This window comes from Adiantum capillus-veneris, chromosome 14 (assembly GCF_014529385.1).
Source record: "Adiantum capillus-veneris isolate H3 chromosome 14, ASM1452938v2, whole genome shotgun sequence".
Taxonomy (NCBI): domain Eukaryota; kingdom Viridiplantae; phylum Streptophyta; class Polypodiopsida; order Polypodiales; family Pteridaceae; genus Adiantum; species Adiantum capillus-veneris.
In genome coordinates, this window is record NC_140944.1 from 146,048,554 (window position 1) to 146,072,156 (window position 23,603).

The following is a 23,603-nucleotide window of genomic DNA, read 5'->3' on the forward strand; positions in this document are numbered from 1 at the left end:
CCGTACGGATTTTCCGCAAATTGGACAATGTATATGATTATAGCATGGATTCAAATGCTAAAGGACAGGTCTTCTGTAGGTGACGATGCAATCATTGATGGCCAAGGGGTAGTGTGGTGGGAGTTGTATTGCAATAAGAGCTTAGATTAGACGCATGGTCCAGTGCTGGAGCTCGTCGATTGGGAGGACATTATCATCTCCACCTTGACATTCAGAATCACCATTTTGGAACATTAATCGAGTATATTGCAAGTTAGTCTTATACCTGTCTGCTTTAATTCATCGTATCGATCAACTTTAAGATGCCAGGGTACTTACAACAAGGTCCTGATAATTTTTGTGCAGGATTTTTTTGATTCAGAATGTTACGATTTTAGCGCCCCGTGACTCACCCAACACAGACGGAATTAACCCAGATATGTTTTGCACTTCCTTCAAAACAACCCTTTTTTGTTGTAGCATGCTATGCATACCAATATGAGTGTTCTGTCTTGTGAAAAACTGCATTTTCAAGGTCCCTTGGCTGTGGATGACCTCGTAGGTACGCATGGATTCGTGTGAAGACTGCTAGAGGGAGGGGTGGTTATGTGAAGGACATCTACATCTCTAATGCCAAGTTTGCTATTGGATTCACAATGTAACAAACTTGGACACTCCAAGTCAAGATTCTACCGCGACACAGCAAAGATTCGACACGGCCCGGCGGAGTTCCGTGCCTAGAGATATTGGCCCCAAAGACTGGCCCCTTTCGGTATTTTTTTTTGTTTTAATCTGTGTTCAAAGTACAAGAGAGTGGGAGGGTTCTCACTCTCAGACTCTGCGTCTAGAGCAAATGCTCTGAGTTGTGAGGCCCTGCTCACCAATTTAAAGGTTACAAGGGATGCCCAAAAGCAAAGCCCCAAAAGCTGTTCTTTTAAAAGCTTTGTAAAAATAAAGCATCTATTCCCAAAAGCTTTCCAATTAGCTTGCGTAGATTTTCAGCAGCGCAAAAAGCTAATTTCCGTACACTGTCAGCGTGCAAAGCGGGGATCCGTATGGCCAGCCATGTCAGCACTGTCAGCGGGATTTACTGCGTGAAATCCAAAAATCTGCCACGTCAGCATGTCAGCGCTTTTTCCGAGTTTGTCTGCCAGTCGTGTCTGGTCTGCTGTCCCACTTGATGCTAGGGCCATGCCACGTCACTGGTTTGTGACATACCCCCCTCTTGAAAGCATTGTAATTGCCCTTAATTATGTCATGATTGTGACTATGTTAACAGCAATACATCTACTCCTAATTGCAGATACACGAAGTGCCATGCCAAGGAGAACCCCTGCGCTTGGATGGTCACGACCCTTCGCTCAAGAGACATGCCTCTTCGCCAAAAGCCACACTCCAACGACTGGTCACACCCCTTCGCTCTACGGGTGCGACTCTTCGCCCAATGGTTGCAGCTCTTCGCTGAAAGGATGCGTCTTTACGTCTAAAGTCATGTCTCTTCACCAAGAGACATGTCTTTTCATTTGTGTCTCTTCGTCTCCTAAATAAGGAGCCTATTTTACTCAGTTTCAGGCAGTCAATCATTCAATCAATCAAACACAGAGTCTTTTGAATCTTGTTTTTGAGTACGGTTCAAGTTTCTTAAGTCTTAATCATGAGTTTAAGTACTTAAGAGTATAAGTACTTAATAAAGGATTAGTACCTAGAATCCTTACAGTGGTACCAGAGCAAATTTTTCCCTGGGACTTAGGGGTTTTGAGCCTTTTACCTTCGCCGCTACCCTCTTCACCCTCTCCCCTTCTTGGAGTTTAATGGAGGAAGAAGAAAGGCGTCTTAGGACAATATCTAACAGGTGCATGTAAACCTCACCCGCTCCCGAAACAGAAACTCACACACAGAGATGGTGCGCACCTCTTACTGGGGAATCGCATAGGCATGGCTGCTGGAGGTTTTACGCAGGTGTGGACAGGCACTCCAAGTTGCTTCCTCACGCTCTGCCTCCTTTTCTGCATCTCTATTGGCACCCCTTGGTGAAGGGGCGCACCCCCCTTCAAGCTTCGCACCTCTCCATGTGTCCGTTTGCACCCCTCTGGAATTCGTACGCTGGTTTGATTAATTTCCTTGGGCCTTTTCGCTAATGACATTCTTTCGCATGTGCCTATTGCACACTTCACATTGGTGGCCGGCCTTTTTCCCCACTTGGGCCACTTGATGACATGGCGATTTTTTAAATCAAGCAAAGTGCCCAGCGCATAAACAGCCAGCGAACACAAAGTTTGGGGCCTCCAACGTATTTACCAACACAGTTAAAAAAAAATGGAAATCGTGGGTAGCCAAAATCGTGGGCAGTGTGGGATTCCAGCGTCGAACCCCCATCATACCCCTGATTTGGGCGATTACCACCCTTAGCCCACAACATGGTTTTGCTACCCCCTTGGTGCCTGGTTTGCAGACAAGCAGAGCCCAACAATGGTTCAACACTTCTCTTCTCCCAGTAGCTATTGCTACATAATCGGCTATGGATACAAGATGGCAACGACAATATATTACCGAAGATCCGATAGCAGTTTTCAAAAAGGAGATGACAGCAATTTCATCAAGCCTCGCATCGATTCACATTCGCTTGGATCAGATGCAAATGCAAACCCCTTCTCGGAGTTAACCAACAACTTCTTGGACAATACATGTATCTTCTTCTGACGCTTCAATGGTTGACCAGGAAGAACCACTCAAACAAAAGCCTTCGGAACTCAAAGTTTCTCACCCAAAGCATGGTTTCTCAGAGACAACTAGACACAAAGTACCTTCATGCGAGCAACAAAAGTCTCAGCATGAATATTCTTGGAAATGTTATAGTTCTCAACAACCAACTTATTTGAATCATCAGCAACAGAAGCAGCAATATGAAGCTTCCAACAAATCATCAACAATATCAAGATGGGCTTACTTAGTGGCACATATATCCGACCCTAGTCGAGTACTCGGTCGTGAATGCTACGACGCTGGACAAGTTCCCCCTCGCGAGCCATGCCCTACATTTAAGTCTTTCTTGTCTGATGGTGGTACAGTTACAGATTTATTGATCCTTTCCTTGTGCAAGAGAATCCTTCAGAGGTCTAAGAGGCAACAACTCCCTCGACCTCCCCCTTATCAGATCTCCCCCTTATCAATTGGAAGCCTTAATACCCGCTAAAACAGCTGAAGATTCAAAAGATTCCGGTTCTTGTGTGACAACAGACAAGCACATAACCCCTTCTTTAGCCGTGATCCAGGCAGGAAAATTCGCCTCGTCACTGTCCTTGCAGAATACAGTCTTTGTCTCTAAACAGATACCAGATGCTATGGTGAATGATAATTCTTCAAACTTGAAGACTGCAGTCCTTACCTTCAGCAGTGCAAAGGATAAAGCAGATACAGATCTTGCAACACGACTTTAGTCGCTGCAAATGAATCGTTGGACACAACTTGTTCTATTGATAAAACTTTACAAATGGATATACCTCCAAACACTACTTTGTCTCAGTCTACAATATCCCTTCAGGAGGTTCTTACTGTTCCAGACAAACCAATGGAATACCTTACAGATTTCCAACCAGTGGTCATCACTCAACAGAAAACTCAAGTCAATCTACCAATAGTTTCAATTAAAGCAGATAAAAGATTCGATCTTTTATTAGGCAAAGCTCGAAGTTACAAAAGACTTTGACAAAGATACTTATCAAGTTGCAGAAATGATCAGTTTTCAGTTTGGCAAAATAGTCATGGTCAATAACAGTGCCATGACATGGGACTTAACAGAAAGAGCTTTGGATGCAGAAGCACTACAAAAAAATATTTCCTTCTCCCAGAGTTTCTTCAATTACCCTGTGTTTTATTTAAAGAGGGAGGGAATGTCACGATTGTGACTATGTTAACAGCAATACATCTACTCTTAATTCCAGATACGTGAAGTGCCATGCCAAGGAGAACCCCTGCGCTTGGATGGTCACGGCCCTTCACTCAAGAGAAGTGCCTCTTCGCCAAAAGCCACACTCCTTCGACGACTGGTCACACCCCTTCGCTCTACGGGTGCGACTCTTTGCCCAATGGTTGCAGCTCTTCGCCGAAAGGATGTGTCTTTACGTCTAAAGTCATGTCTTTTCACCAGGAGACATGTCTTTTCATTTATGTCTCTTCGTCTCTTATATAAGGAGCCTATTGTACTCAGTTTCAGGCAATCAATCATTCAATCAATCAAACACAGAGTCTTTTGAGTCTTGTTTCTGAGTACAATTCAAGTTTCTTAAGTCTTAATCATGAGTTTAAGTACTTAAGAGTTTAAGTACTTAATTAAGGCTTAGTACTTAGAATCCTTACAAATTATGCCTGCAAAACAGATAGAGGCAATAAACTGTTTTAGCAGACACTAACTGTTAGTACCGACGCACTAGGAACAATGCATCTAGCACATGTACCAATCAACAGTCACATCACAGGACATCACATGACAAATCACATTCACCAATCATTCCAATCTCAGATGATTAATCGGCAACGTATTTGCAATCGCATCTAGATCCAGTCGGGACCTCTGTAAGGTGTAGCGGAAATGAATGTTGAACTCTCCTCAAGATGAGTGCTCCGAACTGTGCTCAAGGTTCCTTGTTCTTAGGGAAGGGAGAGCCTTCCGTTCTTTAATGAGAGAGTGCAATGGACACAAACAAAGTGAATGGACACTGTGCGTGAGGGTGAATAAGACTGAGAGATAGAGAGGGAAAAGAATACGACACCAGAGACGTTGTAAAACCCTCCTCCGAAGGCCCCACTCTCGCCATCGAGAGTGGTCTACTATTGATTGCACAATCTGATACAAGTGTAAGCGGAAGCCGACTGATGCAAATCTAATGGCTATGTCGAGGCCGACGATGGTGACGACGGGAACGAGATTATGGCTGAAAACTGAATGCTTCGATGCAGACTATGGCTGGATTTTGCTGCTCCAAAAACGCTGTTGTACTGCTGTCCAAAAATGCTAAGGTTGGCTGATTTCTGTTGCTTTCAAACTCTGTTGTACCGCTGTCCAAAATGCTGAACAACCTGCTGTAAATCGCCCAACAAACCGTGTCTATGGTGCAATAAAAACTTTGGATAGCCTGGCTGAAAAACGCTAGACAGCAGTACAAAGAAACGCTGTGTTGTAGGGTCCTTCAAGCGCTGAGTGGGGTGCTGAAAAACGCCAATGCAGGGGGGCTGAAAACGCTGATGCTGTTGGAGCAAAAACGCCAGCTATGGTGGGGAGGTCTTGCTTGAGAGAGAGAGGGGGAACCTGCTGCACTTGTGCCTGTGTTCTCCTTGCTCTTCTGCCAAATGATGCTAGTCCTGGCTTCCTTATATATTATCTTACCCATTTTGCCCTACTCAGTTCCCAACAAAAGTCACTTAAAATAATAAGTGAAAAATGTCAAAAATAGGAAAAATAGGTTTAATGCATTGGAAAATGCTCTTGATGGATTTTGATGGTAATGCTGATGATCATGCTGTGTGCAACCAGAGGATATGCATCTACTCTAAGTGCCTGGGCATGCACGATCTGCGAACAGACTCACAAAAGTGCCTGAACACTTCCTATTCTAGGCTTACTTGACTGAACTGAATCCTGGTCATGCTGTAGCTTGTCCATGGACACATAGGGTTGGATGTGTCACGTGACATCCCCTCCCTTTCAAAGTAAGGTATTGGTACCGAACTGTATGGCGTCGAGGGAGATCGCCAACAACATCCGGAATCCTGGAAAGGACTCTTCGCCTGCCCACTCTGATGTGTGAGTCGTGCGATACTTGAACTTCATAAAGGTCTGCAATGCCTTCTTCTTTGGGCCGCACCGAAAGCGACACATAGTCTTCTGTGGCTCCTTCAATGCGTCAACTTTGTCTAGAGTTATGCTTTTTCCTTCTTCCAGAATCTCCATGGCTGAATATTCCTGAAACCCACTTCCAACACAAAAACATGAACATACCTATTCCATGTAAAGTGACTGGAAAAATTCTTGTCTTCTCTAAAGACTGTGCATGCAATGTAGATGAACATAGAGTCGGAGTGCCAAACCGTTCATCAAACACATGCCAACAATGAGATCGAATCTTTTCTTTTTGATCTAAATCAATCAACTGTGGCAAATCACAATGGAAATGCCGATGCTCAATCTTTCTTGTGCTCTTTCTACCACTGTTTCATGCCAAGGGAGAGACATGGAATGTGACTTCCTTGAATGCAAACATTTCATCTTTCCATGAGTAATCCGCATACATCCGTGCTCTTTTATGAGTGAAACGTACTCAACGTACAATATGTCATTCCTAGGAAAAGGGATCACATAAAGACGCTGACTAAAACACAAGAAACGATCACGAATGAAACACTCGAACCATGCGTGCTGACTAATCACTCGAACACATAATACTTCCTGTGAGGGTTCTGTGGACCTAGGCTCGAGAGCCAAGATCGGTTCTTCCTGAGAGGGTTCTTTCCGAGGGGGTTCTTTCTGAGGGGGGTCTTTGGACCTCAACTTGAGAGCCAAGATCGGTTCTTTGTGATTGATCGAATCTCCAATGAGGTTAGCTTCACTAGAACCAGTATCAACTAACTCATCATTGTTGTGAACAATCACATCGTGGTCATACAAATCATCATGCTTGTGAGAAATCACATCTTGATCATGCAAATCATCATGCTCGTGAGAAATACCATCTTGATCTTCATGCAAATCATCATGCTTATCATTCTCATTCAAATCATGTCTGTCGTGCTTTGGAGAAGAAGAGACCGAGAGAGTCTCCTTTTCCCAAATCTCTTGCATTTGTGCCTGCACTTGAGAAAAGAGTCGCAACATCTCTTTCATGTGTCGGGCGCTCTGTTCGGCCACCAGGTGCGCTTGCTCACGCTCACGCTCCAAGTCGGCCTTCCGTTCCTCTTCTCTTTCTGCTTTTCTTACTTTGGCTTCCAAGCGGTACTTACGCTCTATGGCTGCCACTCTTTCTTCGTAGTCACGATCTATGGCTGCCCTTCTTTCTTCGTGTTCTAACTTCGTGTCCATAAACAATTGTGGCAATGCTTCATAGGAGTTAGTGCAATCCTTGGCGTAGATGGGGAAGGGGGAGGGTTAGAAAAACCTCCTGGTGGGGAAAATTTTTCTTCGCCTCTCTCATGCTCATCACCTCCAAGCGAAGTATCCATTCCGCTTCGAGTGATGACCATCCACTGAAGTCGTGGGTTCTTGTGGTTTTGGGTTCTTAAGATCACGAGGAACTTGGGTTCTAGGGGGTCTTGGTTCTTGGGGTTCTTGAGTTCTTGAGGTTCTTGCGGGTCTTGAGGTTCTTGTTTAGCTTGCAATCTGTGCTAGAGAAGGATCTTCTCTTACCCGAGCTATACTCTTCCTTGCAGGTGCACCCATTGGCGGCCTTGCGCTCACACCAAAGTTGCTTTTTCCCACCTCACGTCGATTGGCCGGTCGCTAAGTGCACGGTCTGCTCTCAATGAGTGAAAAGAGGCACAAGGGGAGGTTGGACAAGCCCTTCTTTCTTGGGTTTCCTGTCACTCTTCAAAAACACGATTAGCAATCGACTCGCCCAAGTGAACTTGGGTTCGTGCGACCGCAACAAGCACAAAAAATTCTGTGGTTCTTGTGGTTCTTTCCGTGAGTTATACAGAACATTGGCAAAGCTCTGATACCAATGTAAGGTGCAGCGGAAATGAATGTTGAACTTTGCTCAAGAAGAGTGCTCCGAAGTGTGCTCCGAAGTGTGCTCAAGGTTCCTTGTTCTTAGGGAAGGGAGAGCCTTCCGTTCTTTAATGAGAGAGTGCAATGGACACAAACAAAGTGAATGGATACTGTGCGTGATGGTGAATGAGACTGAGAGATAGAGAGAGAGAAGAATACGACACCAGAGACGTTGTAAAACCCTCCTCCGAAGGGCCCACTCTAGATGGCGAGAGTGGTCTATTATTGATTGCACAATCTGTTACAAGTGTAAGTGGAAGCGGACTGATGCAAGTCGAATGGCTATGTCGAGGCCGACGATGATGACGATGGGAATGAGACTATGGCTGAAAACTCAAGGCTTTGACGTTGACTATGGCTGGATTCTGCTGCTCCAAAAATGCTGTTGTACTGCTGTCCAAAAACGCTAAGGTTGGCTGATTTCTGCTGCTTTCAAACTCTGTTGTACTGCTGTCCAAAAATGCTGAACAACCTGCTATTAATCCCAACAAACGTTGTCTATGGTGCAATAAAAATGCTGGATAGCCCGGCTAAAAAACGCTAGACATCAGTGCAAAGAAACATTGTGTTGTAGGGTCCTTCAACTGCTGAGTAGGCTGCTGAAAAACGCTGATGCAGAGGGGCTGAAAATGCCGATGCTGTTGGAGCAAAAACGCAAGCTATGGTGGAGAGGTCTTGCTTGGGAAAGAGAGGGGGAACCTGCTGCACTTGTGCGTGTGTTCTCCTTCCTCTTCTGCCAAATGATGCTAGCCATGGTTTCCTTATATATTATCTTACCCATTTTGCCATACTTAGTTCCCAACAAAAGTCACTTCAAATAATAAGTGAAAAATGTCAAAAATAGGGAAAATAGGTTTAATGCATTGGAGAATGCTCCTGATAGATTCTGATGGTAATGCTGATGATCATGTTGTGTGCAACTAGAGGATATGCAACTACTCTAAGTGCTTGGGCATCCACGGTCTGTGAACAGACTCACTAAAGTGCCGCAACACTTCCTATTCTAGACCGACTTGACTGAACTGAACCCTGGTCATGCTGTAGTGTATCCACGGACACATAGGGTTGGATGTGTCACGTGACATCCCCTCCTTTTCAAAGTGAGGTACTGATACCGAACTGTACGTCGTCGAGGGAGATCGCCAACAACATCCGGAATCCTGGAAATGACTCTTCGCCGGCCCACTCTGATGTGTGAGTCGTGCGATACTTGAACTTCATAAAGGTCTGCAATGCCTTCTTCTTTGGGCCGCGCCGAAAGCGATACAAAGTCTTCTGTGGCTCCTTCACTGCGTCAACATTGTCTAGAGTTATGCTTTTTCTTTCTTCCAGAATCGCCATGGTTGAAAATGCCTGAAACCACTTCCAACACAAAAACATGAACATACCTATTCCATGTAAAGTGATTGGAAAAATTATTGTCTTCTCTAAAGACAGCGCATGCAATGATGATCATAGAGACGGAGTGCCAAACCGTTCATCAAACACATGCCAACAATGAGATCCAATCTTTTCTTTTTGATCTAAATCAATCAACTGTGGCAAATCACAATGGAAATGCCGATGCTCAATCTTTCTTGTGCTCTTTCTACCATTGTTTCATGCCAAGGGAGACACATGGAATGTGACTTCCTTGAAAGCAAACATTTCATCTTTCCATGAGTAATCCGCATACATTTGTGCTCTTTTATGAGTGAAGCGTGCTCAACGTACAATATGTCATGCCTAGGAAAAGGGATCACATAAAGACACTGACTAAAACACAGGAAACGATCACGAATGAAACACTCGAACAATGCGTGCTGACTAATCACTCGAACACATAATACTTCCTGTGAGGGTTCTGTGGACCTAGGCTCGAGAGCCAAGATCTGAGGGGTTCTTTCTGAGGGGGGCTTTGGACCTCGACTTGAGAGCCAAGATCGGTCCTTCGTGATTGATCAAATCTACAATGAGGTTAGCTTCACTAGAACCAGTATCAACTAACTCATCATTCTTGTAAACAATCACATCGTGGTCATACAAACCATCATGCTTGTGAGAAATCACATCTTGATCATGCAAATTATGAGAAATCCCATCTTATCATCATGCAAATCATCATGCTTCATCATTCTCGTTCAAATCATGTGTGTCGTGATTTGAAGAAGAAGAGACTGAGAGAGTCTTCTTTTCCCGAATCTCTTGCATCTGTGCCTGCACTCGAGAAAAGAGTCGCAAAATCTTTTGCATGTGTCAGGCGCTCTGTTCGGCCGCCAGGCGCACTTGCTCACGCTCACGCTTTAAGTCGGCCTTCCGTTCTGCTTCTCTTTCTACTTTTCTTACTTTGCCTTCCAAGTGGTACTTACGCTCTATGGTTGTCACTCTTTCTTGGTAGTCACGATCTATGGCTGCTCTTCTTTCTTCGTATTCTAACTTCCTGTCCATAAACAACTGCGGCAACTCCTTCATAGGAGTTAGTGCAATCCTTGGTGTAGATGGGGAAGGGGGAGGGTCAGAAAAACCTCATGGTGGGGAAAATTCTTCTTTGCTTTTCTCATGCTCATCACCTCCAAGCGAAGTATCCATTCTGCTTTGAGTGATGACCATCCATTGAAGTCGTGGGTTCTTGTGGTCTTGGGTTCTTAAGCTCACGAGGAACTTGGGTTCTAGGGGGTCTTAGTTCTTGGGGTTCTTGAGTTCTTGAGGTTTTTGCGGTTCTTGTTTAGCTTGCAATTTGTGTTAGAGAAGGATCTTCTCTTACCCGAGCTATACTCTTCCCTGCGGGTGCACCCATTGGCGGCCTTGCGCTCACACCAAGGTTGCTTTTTCCCACCTCACGTCGATTGGCCGGCCGCTAAGTGCACGGTCCGCTCTCAAGGAGTGAAAAGAGGCACAAGGGGAGGCTGGACAAGTCCTTCTTTCTTGGGTTTCCTGTCACTCTTCAAAAACACGATTAGGAATCGACACGCCCAAGTGAACTTGGGTTCGTGCGACCGCAACAAGCAAAAAAATTTCTGTGGTTCTTTCCTTTAGTGATACAGAACACTGCCAAAGCTCTGATACCAATGTAAGGTGCAGCGGAAATGAATGTTGAACTTTGCTCAAGATGAGTGCTCCGAAGTATGCTCAAGGTTCCTTGTTCTTAGGGAAGGGAGAGCCTTCCGTTCTTTAATGAGAGAGTGCAATGGACACAAACAAAGTGAATGGATATTGTGCGTGAGGGTGAATGAGACTGAGAGATAGAGAGAGAAAAGAATACGACACCAGAGACGTAAAACCCTCCTCCGAAGGCCCCACTCTGGATGGCGAGAGTGGTCTACTATTGATTGCACAATCTGATACAAGTGTAAGTGGAAGCTGACTGATGCAAGTCTAATGGCTATGTCGAGGCTGACGATGGTGACGACGGGAACGAGACTATGGCTGAAAACTGAATGCTTTGATGCTGACTATGGCTGGATTCTGCTGCTCCAAAAACGCTGTTGTACTGCTGTCCAAAAACGCTAAGGTTGACTGATTTCTGCTTCTTTCAAACTCTGTTGTACTGCTGTCCAAAAATGCTGAACAACCTGCTGTACAACGCCCGATAAACACCGTCTATGGTGCAGTAAAAACGCCGGATAGCGTGGCTGAAAAATGCTAGACAGCAGTGCAAAGAAACGCTGTGTTGTAGGGTCCTTCAAGCGCTGAGTGGGCTGCTGAAATACGCCAATGCAGGGGGGCTGAAAACGCTGATGCTGTTGGAGCAAAAACCCAAGCTATGGTGGGGAGGTCTTGCTTGAGAGAGAGAGGAGTAACCTGCTGCACTTGTGCCTGTGTTCACCTTGCTCTTCTGCCAAATGATGCTAGCCCTGGTTTCCTTATATATTATCTTACCCATTTTGCCCTACTCAGTTCCCAACAAAAGTCACTTAAAATAATAAGTGAAAAATGTCAAAAATAGGTTTAATGCATTGGAAAATGCTCTTGATGGATTCTGATGGTAATGCTGATAATCATGCTGTGTGCAACCAAACGATATGCATCTACTCTAAGTGCCTTGGCATGCACAGTTTGCGAACAGACTCACAAAAGTGCCATAACACTTCCTATTCTATACTGACTTGACTGAAATGAACCCTGGTCATGTTGTAGCTTATCCATGGACACATAGGGTTGGATGTGTCACATGACATCCTCTCCTTTTCAAAGTGAGGTACTGGTACCGGACTGTATGGCATCAAGGGAGATCGCCGACAACATCCGGAATCCTGGAAAGGACTCTTCGCTGGCCTACTCTGATGTGTAAGTTGTGCGATACTTGAACTTCATAAAGGTCTGCAACGTCTTCTTCTTTGGGCCGTGCCGAAAGCGACACAAAGTCTTCTGTGGCTCCTTCAATGCGTCAACTTCGTCTAGAGTTATGCTTTTTCCTTCTTCCAGAATCTCCATGACTGAAAATTCTTGAAACCACTTTCAACACAAAAACATGAACATACCTATTCCATGTAAAGTGAGTGGAAAAATTCTTGTCATCTCTAAAGACTGTGCATGCAATGTAGATAAATATAGAGACAGAGTGCCAAACCGTTCATCAAACACATGTCAACAATGAGATCGAATCTTTTCTTTTTGATCTAAATAAATCAACTGTGGCAAATCACAATGGAAATGCCGATGCTTGATGCTCAATCTTTCTTGTGCTCTATCTACGACTGTGTCATGCCAAGGGAAAGACATGGAATGTGACTTTCTTGAATGCAAACATTTCATCTTTCCATTAGTAATCCGTGCTCATCCATGAGTGAAACGTGCTCAACGTACAATATGTCATGCCTAGGAAAAGGGATCACATAAAGATGCTGACTAAAATACAAGAAACGATCACGAATGAAACACTCGAACATGCGTGCTGACTAATCCCTCGAACACATAATACTTTCTGTGAGGGTGCTCGAAAGCCAAGATCAGTTCTTCATGAGGGGGTTCTTTCTGAGGGGGTTCTTCCTTAGGGGGGTCTTTAGACCTCGACTTGAGAGCCAAGATCGGTCCTTCGTGATTGATTGAATCTGCAATGAGGTTAGCTTCACTATACCCAGCATCATTTAACTCATCATTCTTATGAACATCACATCGTGGTCATACAAATCATCATGCTTGTGAGAAATCACGTCTTGATCATGCAAACCATCATGCTCGTGAGAAATCCCATCTTGATCATCATGTAAATCACATGCTTATCATTCTCATTCAAATCATGTTTGTCGTGCTTTGGAGAAGAAGATACTGAGAGAGTCTTCTTTTCCCGAATCTCTTGCATCTGTGCCTGCACTTGAGAAAAGAGTCTCAACATCTCTTTCATGTGTCGGGCGCTCTGTTCGGCCGCCAAACACGCTTGCTCACGCTCACGCTCCAAGTCGGCCTTTCGTTCTGCTTCTCTTTCTGCTTTCTTACTTTGGCTTCCAAGCGGTACTTACGCTCTATGGCTGCCACTCTTTCTTCATAGTCACAATCTATGGCTGCCCTTCTCTCTTCGTGTTCTAACTTCCTGTCCATAAACAACTTCGGCAATCCTTCATAGGAGTTAGTGCAATCCTTGTCGTAGATGGGGAAGGGGGAGGTCAGAAAACCTCCTTGTGGGGAAAATTCCTCTTCGCCTTTCTCATGCTCATCACCTCCAAGCGAAGTATCCATTCCGCTTCGAGTGATGACCATCCACTGAAGTCGTGGGTTCTTGTGGGTTCTTGTGGTCTTGGGTTCTTAAGTTCACAAGGAACTTGGGTTCTAGGGGGTCTTGGCTCTTGGGGTTCTTGAGTTCTTGAGGTTCTTGCGGGTCTTGAGGTTCTTGAGGTTCTTGTTTAGCTTGCAACCTGTGCTAGAGAAGGATCTTCTCTTATCCAAGCTATACTCTTCCCTGCGGGCGCACCCAATGGCGGCCTTGCGCTCACACCACGGTTGCTTTTTCCCACCTCACGTCGATTGGCCGGCCGCTAAGTGCACGGTCCGCTCTCAATGAGTGAAAAGAGGCACAAGGGGAGGCTGGACAAGCCCTTCTTTCTTGGGTTTCCTGTCACTCTTCAAAAACACGATCAGGAATCGACACGCCCAAGTGAACTTGGGTTCGTGTGACCGCAACAAGCAAAAAAAATTCTGTGGTTCTTGTGGTTCTTTCCTTCAGTGATACGGAACAGTGCCAAAGCTTTGATACCAATGTAAACTGCAGCGGAAATGAATGTTGAACTTTGCTCAAGATGAGTGCTCCGAAGTGTGCTCAAGGTTCCTTGTTCTTAGGGAAGGGAGAGCCTTCCGTTCTTTAATGAGAGAGTGCAATGGACACAAACAAAGTGAATGGATACTGTGCGTGAGGGTGAATGAGACTGAGAGATAGAGAGAGAAAAGAGTACGACACTAGAGACGTTGTAAAACCCTCCTCGGAAGGCCCCACTCTGGATGGAGAGAGTGGTCTACTATTGATTGCACAATCTGATACAAGTGTAAGTGGAAGCTGACTAATGCAAGTCTAATGGCTATGTCGAGGCCGACGATGGTGACGACGGGAACGAGACTATGGCTGAAAACTGAATGCCTCAACGTTGACTATGGCTGGATTCTGCTGCTCCAAAAACACTGTTGTACTGCTGTCCAAAAACGCTAAGGTTGACTGATTTCTGCTGCTTTCAAACTTTGTTGTACTGCTGTCCAAAAACGCTGAACAACCTGCTGTAAATCGCCCAACAAACGCTGTCTATGGTGCAGTAAAAACGCTGGATAGCCTGGCTGAAAAATGCTAGACAGCTGTGCAAAGAAACGCTGTGTTGTTAGGCCGTTGAAAACGCTGATGCAGGGGGGCTGAAAACGCTGTTGCTGTTGGAGCAAAAACGCCAGCTATGGTGGGGAGGTCTTGCTTGAGAGAGAGAGGGGGAACCTGTTGCACTTGTGCCTGTGTTCTCCTTGCTCTTCTGCCAAATGATGCTAGCCCTCGTTTCCTTATATATTATCTTACCTATTTTTCCCTACTCAGTTCCCAACAAAAGTCACTTACAATAATAAGTGAAAAATGTCAAAAATAGGGAAAATAGGTTTAATGCATTGGAAACTGCTTTTGATGGATTCTGATGGTAATGCTGATGATCGTGCTGTGTGCAACCAGAGGATATGCATCTACTCCAAGTGCCTTGGCATGCACGGCCTACGAACAGACTCACAAAAGTGCCTGAACACTTCCTATTCTAGACTGACTTGACTGAACTGAACCCTGGTCATGCTGTAGCTTGTCCACGGACACATAGGGTTGGATGTGTCACGTGACATCCTCTCCTTTTCAAAATGAGGTACTGGTACCGAGCTGTATGGCGTCGAGGGAGATCGCCAACAACATTCGGAATCGTGGAAAGGACTCTTCGCCGGCCCACTTTGATGTGTGAGTTGTTCGATACTTGAACTTCATAAAGGTCTGCAATGCCTTCTTCTTTGGGCCGTGCCGAAAGCGACACAAAGTCTTCTGTGGCTCCTTCAATGCGTCAACTTTGTCTAGAGTTATGCTTTTTCCTTCTTCCAGGATCTCCATGGCTGAAAATTCGTGAAACCACTTCCAACACAAAAACATGAATATACCTATTCCATGTAAAGTGACTGGAAAAAGTCTTGTCTTCTCTAAAGACTGTGCATGCAATGTAGATGAACATAGAGACGGAGTGCCAAACCGTTCATCAAACACATGCCAACAATGAGATCGAATCTTTTCTTTTTGATCTAAATTAATCAATTGTGACAAATCACAATGGAAATGCCGATGCTTGTTGCTCAATCTTTCTTGTGCTCTTTCTACGACTGTTTCATGCCAAGGGAGAGACATGAAATGTGACTTCCTTGAATGTGCCCTTTCCACCGGTCTTGCATCGATGGCATCCCGTTTGGATGTCGTACGGGCATTTTCTTCTTCGAGGACGCAGTCAGCTACACATTTTGTTTCTTCTGTAGCAGAGTCAGTTCCTGAGGAAGTCGAGTCTCCAGAACCAGAGGTAGACAATCCAGAATTAAAATACTGTTTTAAAATAATAAACACAGCACAAAGAAGAAAATTGATGCAAAGTTGCCCAAGCCATACAACGATCGCTATGATAAGTGCGTGTTGGACCATTGGCTTTTTAAGATGGATGTTTTTTTCGCAAATACCGATCTCATTGAAAGTAAGATCCCTGCTAAAGGATACTGCATTCCTTTGGTGGCATTGACGAGTTAAAGATTGAAAGATCACCGCTACATGGGACAAATTCCGGCGCGTCCTTTGCAAGGCGTTTGAGCCTGCAAATGCAGATTTTCATGCCTGGTCTTCTCTCTGCCGCCTGAGCCAAAATAGTTCCTTGGCCGCGTACATCTCGAAGTTTCAGAAACTAACTCTTGAGATAGAGACTCTCAGCCCCTCCGACAAACTCCATAGTTTTGTTGACGGACTTGAGTCTTTTCTGCGAGAATAATTTAACCCTGTCACATTGGATGCTACAATCGCTTATGTCAAGCGTCTCGGCGATAATCGGCGCCCATTCAGAAGTTTCCTTCCTGGCGATCGAGCTTTCAATTCTGCTGGCTCTTCACAGCGTAATCATCAAGGACAAGGTGGTCAAAGCTAGCATTCTTTCTCAAGACCTCAATCTTCGAGACAATACTCTGCTGGACAAAACTCATTTCCACCATCTTCTGGACAAGTAGCCACTTCCAGAGCCTCACCTTCTGCAAATAACCAGAATCGATGACACAATTGTCCCAATCATAGAAGGAGTGGTCGTCGTGATTTTCGGTAGGATACTTATTCTAGGCAGCAAGCCTCTTCATCGGCTCCTTGAGCATCCCACTCCAACCGTCCAGGATTATGCACAATTTGCAATGGACAGCACAGGTGGTATGAGTGTCCCAAGAAGCCAAACCCTTCAAATCCTCACGAGAATTCTCACACAGAGACAACAATTTTAGAACCTATCCACAACCAACCTCCTGTCCCAGACAAAGGCAAGCAAGCAGCACGTTGTGTTGGAGTTTCTAAGGTGGTGAGTGCCTTAATGTTAAATGCTCGAAATCATGTCGCTGCTCCAGTGGATCTTTCGAATCAGGTTCTTAGCCTCCTTGGCTTTGTTGGCAAGCAGCCAATCAATGTTCTTGTGGATAGTGGGTGTTCTACTAATTTCGTCAGCACATCCTTGATTACTAAACTTTGCCTTCAAACACAACCTAGTGAAGCGGCTTACCAAGTAGAACTTGCTGATGGTTTCTTTCTCGAGTGCAACAAAAGGATTGAAAAGCTGGATTTTCAGATTCAGGATTACCAGGATCAGCTTGGTTTTTCAGTTACGCCCTTGTCACATTACTACCTGATCCTTGGCCAATCTTGGTTATTTCAGTATGATCCAATAATCAGTTCAAAGATCACTCAATTCGGTTCTTTCACAAGCAACAGGAAATGGAGCTTCGTGGTCTTTTCAGTACCAAACCCATTATATTGGTCTCTGCTTTATAAGTCAAACGGCTGGTTCGAAAACGTGATTGTGCTACTACCTTAATCATGTTGAGAGATGTCAAACCCGGTGCAGAAGAAGAAAAAGCTAAATCCTTGTCAAATATTGCTTATTTGCAACAACCCTTCTTTCAACCCCATCTGGACTTGTTTCCCGATGAGCTACGAACAACTTTGCCTCCTCGGCGTCCTGTGGATCATCCCATAGATTTGATCCCCGGCCAACCTCCACCAATTCGAGCCCCTTATCGAGTTTCATACTCAGAATCTCAAGAGATACAGTGGCAGCTAGAAGATTTGTTGGATAAAGGTCATATTTGCCCAAGCAAAAGTCCCTTTGGAGCTCCTGTTCTGTTGGTCAAGAAGAGATACAGTGGCAGCTAGAAGATTTGTTGGATAAAGGTCATATTCGCCCAAGCAAAAGTCCCTTTGGAGCTCCTGTCCTGTTGGTCAAGAAGAAAGATGGGTCTATGCGTCTTTGCATCGACTATCGTGCTTTGAATAAGTTGACAATCAAAAACAAGTTTCCCTTCCCTCGCATCGACGAGTTATCTGATCAATTATTGGGTGCAAAGATCTACTCCAAAATCAATCTAAAGTCAGGATATCATCAAATTTCATACTCAGAATCTCAAGAGATACAGTGGCAGCTAGAAGATTTGTTGGATAAAGGTCATATTCGCCCAAGCAAAAGTCTCTTTGGAGCTCCTGTCCTGTTGGTCAAGAAGAAAGATGGGTCTATGCGTCTTTGCATCGACTATCGTGCTTTGAATAAGTTGACAATCAAAAACAAGTTTCCCTTCCCTCGCATCGACGAGTTATCTGATCAATTATTGGGTGCAAAGATCTACTCCAAAATCGATCTAAAGTCAGGGTATCATCAAATTTAAATTTGCATTCGCATTGGTGATGAGATACAAGGTAACTTTTCGCACAGAGTATGGTCACTATGAATTTTTGGTATTGCCATTCGGGTTAACCAATGCCCCGGCCTCTTTCACGACGCTGATGAACGAAATCTTCGGTCCTTACTTGGACAAGTTTGTGATCGTATATCTGGATGACATTCTGGTTTTCAGTCGAACGATGGCTGATCACAAGGAACATTTGCAGCTTGTCTTCCAAATTTTGCGAACCAATGTGCTATACATCAACAAGAAGAAAAGTGATTTCTTCAAGAATCAGGTGGAATACCTTGGTCATATTATTTCTGCTAATGGCGTTGCAGTAGATTTCAAGAAAATACAAGTCATTGTGGATTGGCCTTTACCGCTCACCATCTCAGATGTGCGCTCTTTTTTGGGACTTGCAAATTTCTATCATACCAAGGTGCACAAGTTCTTGGATATTGCAACTCCTTTGAGTGAGCTTACCAAGCAGGATAAACTTCAATGGTCTGAGGAAGCAGAACAATTGTTCAAAGCGGTTAAACATGCCTTGACGACAACTCCAGTCTTGGCTATTGCAGATCCCACTCAACCTTTTCAGGTAATGACAGATGTGTCAGATTGTGCTTCTGGAGGTGTTCTTATGCAGAATGAGCGTGTCATTGCTTTTGACAGCCTCAATTTTTCAGCCATTCGAATGAGATATTCAGTTTATGACAAGGAGTTCTTGGCCATTGTTCATGCTTACCGCACTTGGAAACACTATCTTGTTGGCGTAGATTCCATGGTGCAGACAGATCATCAGTCATTAACATACATTTTTACTCAACCAGTGATGAATCCTCGTCAAGGACGATGGGTTGAGTTCTTGGCAAATTTTCATATGATTATTCAATATGTGCCAGACCTTGCAAATGCAGTTGCATATGCCTTAAGACGCCTGCCTTGTGCTATCAACTTTGCCATTTCTGGTGTGCAGATGGAAATACCTGCTTGTTTCAAGCATGAGTATTTGAGAGATAGAGATTTTGGATATGCATTTCAAGCTCATAAATCCTCTACTCCGACTCCTGCAGAGATAAATATGTTTGCAGATTACACCATTGTTGATGAATTGCTGTATTACATTGATCGCATTTGTGTCCCACACAATGTGCCATTGAGGAAGATTTTGATCCAAGAGAATCATGAAGTTCCTTTTGCTGCTCATCCAGGCATCAACAAGACACACAGATTGTTATCCCAAACATATTTTTGGCCACAAATGCAGCAAGATGTTATCAAGTTTGTCAAAGCTTGTCATTCCTGTCAAACAATGAAGGCTTCTCGACAACTTCCTCAAGGTTTACTTCATCCTTTACCAGTACCTCATGAAAGATGGGAAAGTATCAGCATGGATTTTATCACTACTTTGCCTTGTTCCCGAAAAGGCAATGCATAGATTCTCGTAGTGGTTGATCGGTTTTCAAAGATGGCGCATTTTATTCCTTGCAAGAAGGCTGCTTCGGCCCAGACGTTGCGCAATTGTTTGTGCAACACATTTTCAGATTACATGGATTACCAAAGTCTATTGTTTCAGACAGAGATCCAAAATTCACAGGCCATTTTGGGACATCTCTCTTCAAACCTCTTGGTACAAATTTGCTATCCAACTCAGCATACCGTCCTTAAATTGATGGTCAGACAGAAAGAGTGAATCAAATTTTGGAAGAAATGCTTCGACATTACATACAAATTCGATTGGGGTCATGGGAAGAGTATTTACCACTTGTAGAGTTCGTATACAATAACTCTATCCATTCAGTAACTGGAATGACTCCATTCCAAGCAGCTTATGGGCATACTCCTCTTGTACTGACAAACTTTGTTCTTCAACACAAAGTAGCTCTAGCAGATCAGTTGGTTCAAGAAATGCAAGTTGTAGTACGTGACAAGTTGGTTCATATCCAACAAAAATACCAAAAACAAGCCAATAAGAATTGATGACATGTAGATTTCCAAGAAGAAGATTTGGTCCTGTTATGTGTAGCAGCTCATCGCTACAAAACTGTGAAATCGGTTTTTTTAAAGTTGCGCACCCGCTTCTATGGACCTTTCAAAATAATCAAGAAGTATTCAATTGTCAGTTAGAAGTTGGAGCTTCCATTCTCATGGGGAAAACCAACCTTCCACATTTCTTGGCTTAAACACTACATACAAGGAGATTCGCCAATTTCCGACTTATCTTCTTATGTGTCAGAAATTGAGGATGAACACATAATTCTTGTTCCAGAAAAGATTCTTGATGTTCGACAAAAAGAGACAGGACAAAAGATCATAACAAATTTTTTTTGTTAACACTAGTTCTGTAATTGGACACTAAAGTGTCCTGAGACACTAAAGTGTCGTGTTTTTCTACCATGTTTTGGCAATTTATTTGTCAAGCTAGAATGAAGTTTTTTACACCTTGCTTCTACCATAGATTGGCTATGAGGGAAAGAAACACCGGATTTTTCTCCATATCAAAATACAATCTGTATGGAGAGAATTCTTTTAAGTTATAAGACATAAAATTTAGTAAAATTTCAAGCTGTTTTGCCAAAAAAATCATAAAATTATTATATCTTTTTGTAGAGATGGCCTTTTTTATGTTTATAAAAGCCTCTAAGTGACCCAACGTTGGAATTTAAACTAAAGCATCCATTTGTGACGCTGAGACTAATCAACAGCATCCCGAAATACGACAGGTGCACAGAGGTGCTGGAGATGGAATATGATACAATTTTAGAATTCTTAGAGCTTCTGGCACCACTAGTGGGACAATACCCTGAAGTGTACAAGTGCGATGGGGAAGAGCTGGCAGTGAGGCCCTTGCACCAGGAACTTCTCTTTCTTCTTGGACGGCTAGCTCAAACATTGACGCAAATTTCTGATTTAGACGTCGAGGGGGAAGATCGGGAGGGCACAAGAATTTCCGTGCCTACTGGCAACGAAGTAGGTGACGATAAGGATAATGACGCTGAGGTGGATGCTGCCAGCAAGGGGAGCTCCTCTTGTTCTTCTAGAGAGGGAGTTGTTGTGATGCACGAGCGTGCTTCATCGAGGCCTCACTCGGACTTTGTTGCACAGGCCTATGATAAAGCTTACATCCAAATGAATCGGCTACCTCGGTTCAGTGAGCTGGCCTTGTGCGCATTTCTAGTAGTGGAGGGAAAAGGGAATGACCTCCCCAAGGTGGCTCTCTGGACCATTGCAAGCTTTATCTTGTGTTTATGTAAACTATTGCTCATTTCTTTTGGTTTGATGTTCTTCCGTTGTGAAAGGATTGGAAAAAAGATCTCGGTGCTGTTGCCCCTATAGGCGGCTTCCTATACCATCATTGAGGCCCTCGAGAGTGTTAAGAAGGGGAGAAAGAAACCCATCAATTTTCAAGGATGGTCAAAGTACCATTGGGCCTACGGTGACCTTCACGTGGATGAAGTCGTCAAGCTGATTGATGGGAGTGTACACAGGGTCATGGAGGATGGGTCCCTTGACGTGGATGCTACTTTGCAAGCCATCTTGTTGGCCCAACAAGTGGAGTTGCAAAAGTATCTTGGTGATTTCAGTGCGGAGTATACCCAAATGGGGACTATTTAGTCGGAACGTTGTACACAAGTAGGGAGGTGGGAGTGACTTTGGTTTATCACTGTAATAGATTGTTCTTTAGCGCATGTATTAAAGTGATGATCATTGGCTTTACGGGTCTTTGATTTTTCCAACCGAGGAAAAGTTGAGTATCCCAAACGCACACATATATAGATTTATGCAGGGACTACTCCACCTTTTCCTAGGCAAGAAAGTGTTGGAGTGGAAGGTTCAAGATGCCAAGCGGCTAATAGCTGCCATGGTGGCGGGTGATGAGAAGAGGCAAGGTGCAGTGTGCCGGCGTGGGGAGAGGGATGCTTATGAAATAACGCAAAGAGAGAAGAGGTATGAGTTGTAATAGCCAACAAATTGAATGTTGTATGCAATATTTTCTCATCTTTGTGTTTGGATTGCCCTTTCAGATTGCGGGTCTAGGCAATGCTAAGTCTAATCCCACGAGACCTTGGGTTTTGGATGCCAATTTTCCCGGTAGTGTGCGAAGTTCTTCATTCAATTTCCACGTGTTTTGCTCGTGTTTGTACCTGTACCTGTCCTTATTTTTGCCGCGCGAGGCCCTGTTTGTGCCTTGCTAGCTAGCTAACTGGCAATTCTGTGTTCCTTGTATATTGCGATGTTTTATGTCGAGCAGGTGAAAACATTGTTTTGCTCAGACTGTGGAAAGTAGTTGGTAGGACTTACACTCGAAAAAACATTTCCAATCTTTGTGAGAGTGATTATATGCAGGTTGATCTGCCATATCTTGTTTGTGCTATGCTTATGAGCTGATGCCTCGTGTCAAAATGTTGTCACGTGTGTGCTTTTTACAAAGTATTCCTGAGAAAAGTACTTTGTCTGGGATGGAAATGGGGCTTTGATCACATGTATGTGCATTGTGCCTGTTCATATATCTTGATCTTTTTTATTGGGCTACTCTTTCCATGTAGCAATATTATCTCTGGATAACATGCGCATGTGTGTGTTATCAGATGTTTGTTTGGCCAAAGAAGGTTCTTACATGTTCAGGCTATTCCAAGATGTGCTACTTTAGAGATTCAAGATTTTAAAGTCGAAAGGAAACCACTCATCTGCGTGTGAACTCTAGGCCTTGGACCCAGCAGGACTGCATTCAATTGAGGAGCTTGCAGTCGAGCCCTCCATAAGCATGTGAGCGAGGACTTGATGGAATGACCATGGTGGGATGAAGCTTTTGCAGACCATCAGCCACATGTACTTTGTGTTCGTGCAATCCCATTTATTGATTATATTTTGTGCTTGATGTGGAATTGACAAATCATAGCTATGGTTGATGCAGATGGTCCAATTCACAAGTTGTATGTTGAAACAATTTTTGGACCAGTAAGCTCTCTTTGTTGATAGCTTCCATCCAATTGGGTGCTACTTATTGGAGGTCCTGAAATTTGAACACCTTTCGCAAATCAACTTGGTTTTTTTATATTGCTTCAATCTACTTCGTATATCATCAAATCTCCAGCATCGTGAGTCCTTAAATTGTCTGCTTTACTTCAGTATGTTTTGAATGCACTAGTTGAATGGAGTATGCTTGAAGCTAACAAGTAGAGAGAAAAGATATAATCTGAGAAACCATGCAGAGGTTAGCGATGCAGGACGTTCTACATTCTGATGTCATCTATTTACGCAGTACAATTCGGTGTGCATTATGGTAGTTTTATTTGGACCAAACTGAAAATCCGAGTTGGCCACAAACATGTCCCAATTTCTCCCTTGAAAGTAGAAATTCAACCTTCTTTGTGACTGGTTTAGTAGCCTATGTCCACAGCAAGGAATCTTGTTTTTTTATGTGATAGAATGAATTTGTCATGTTGGAAAATTTGCCTTCAGTTTTCTACCAATATTCATGAGAATTCTTTTTAATGGCTAGATAACT

The 23,603-nt window shown here is 43.9% G+C and overlaps 1 long non-coding RNA gene across 5 annotated transcripts in view; it reads left to right on the forward strand.

Moving 5' to 3' along the window:
• LOC147443310 (uncharacterized) overlaps nucleotides 1–23,150 on the forward strand; it is a 49,506-nt gene extending 26,356 nt beyond the window's left edge. For all 5 annotated transcript variants that reach the window (XR_015190249.1, XR_015190251.1, XR_015190250.1 and 2 more), the window contains 3 exons: nucleotides 21,882–22,042; nucleotides 22,120–22,186; nucleotides 22,684–23,150. This is a non-coding gene — a long non-coding RNA (uncharacterized LOC147443310). The remainder of the gene's footprint in view (nucleotides 1–21,881; nucleotides 22,043–22,119; nucleotides 22,187–22,683) is intronic.
• Nucleotides 23,151–23,603: the final 453 nt, after the last annotated feature.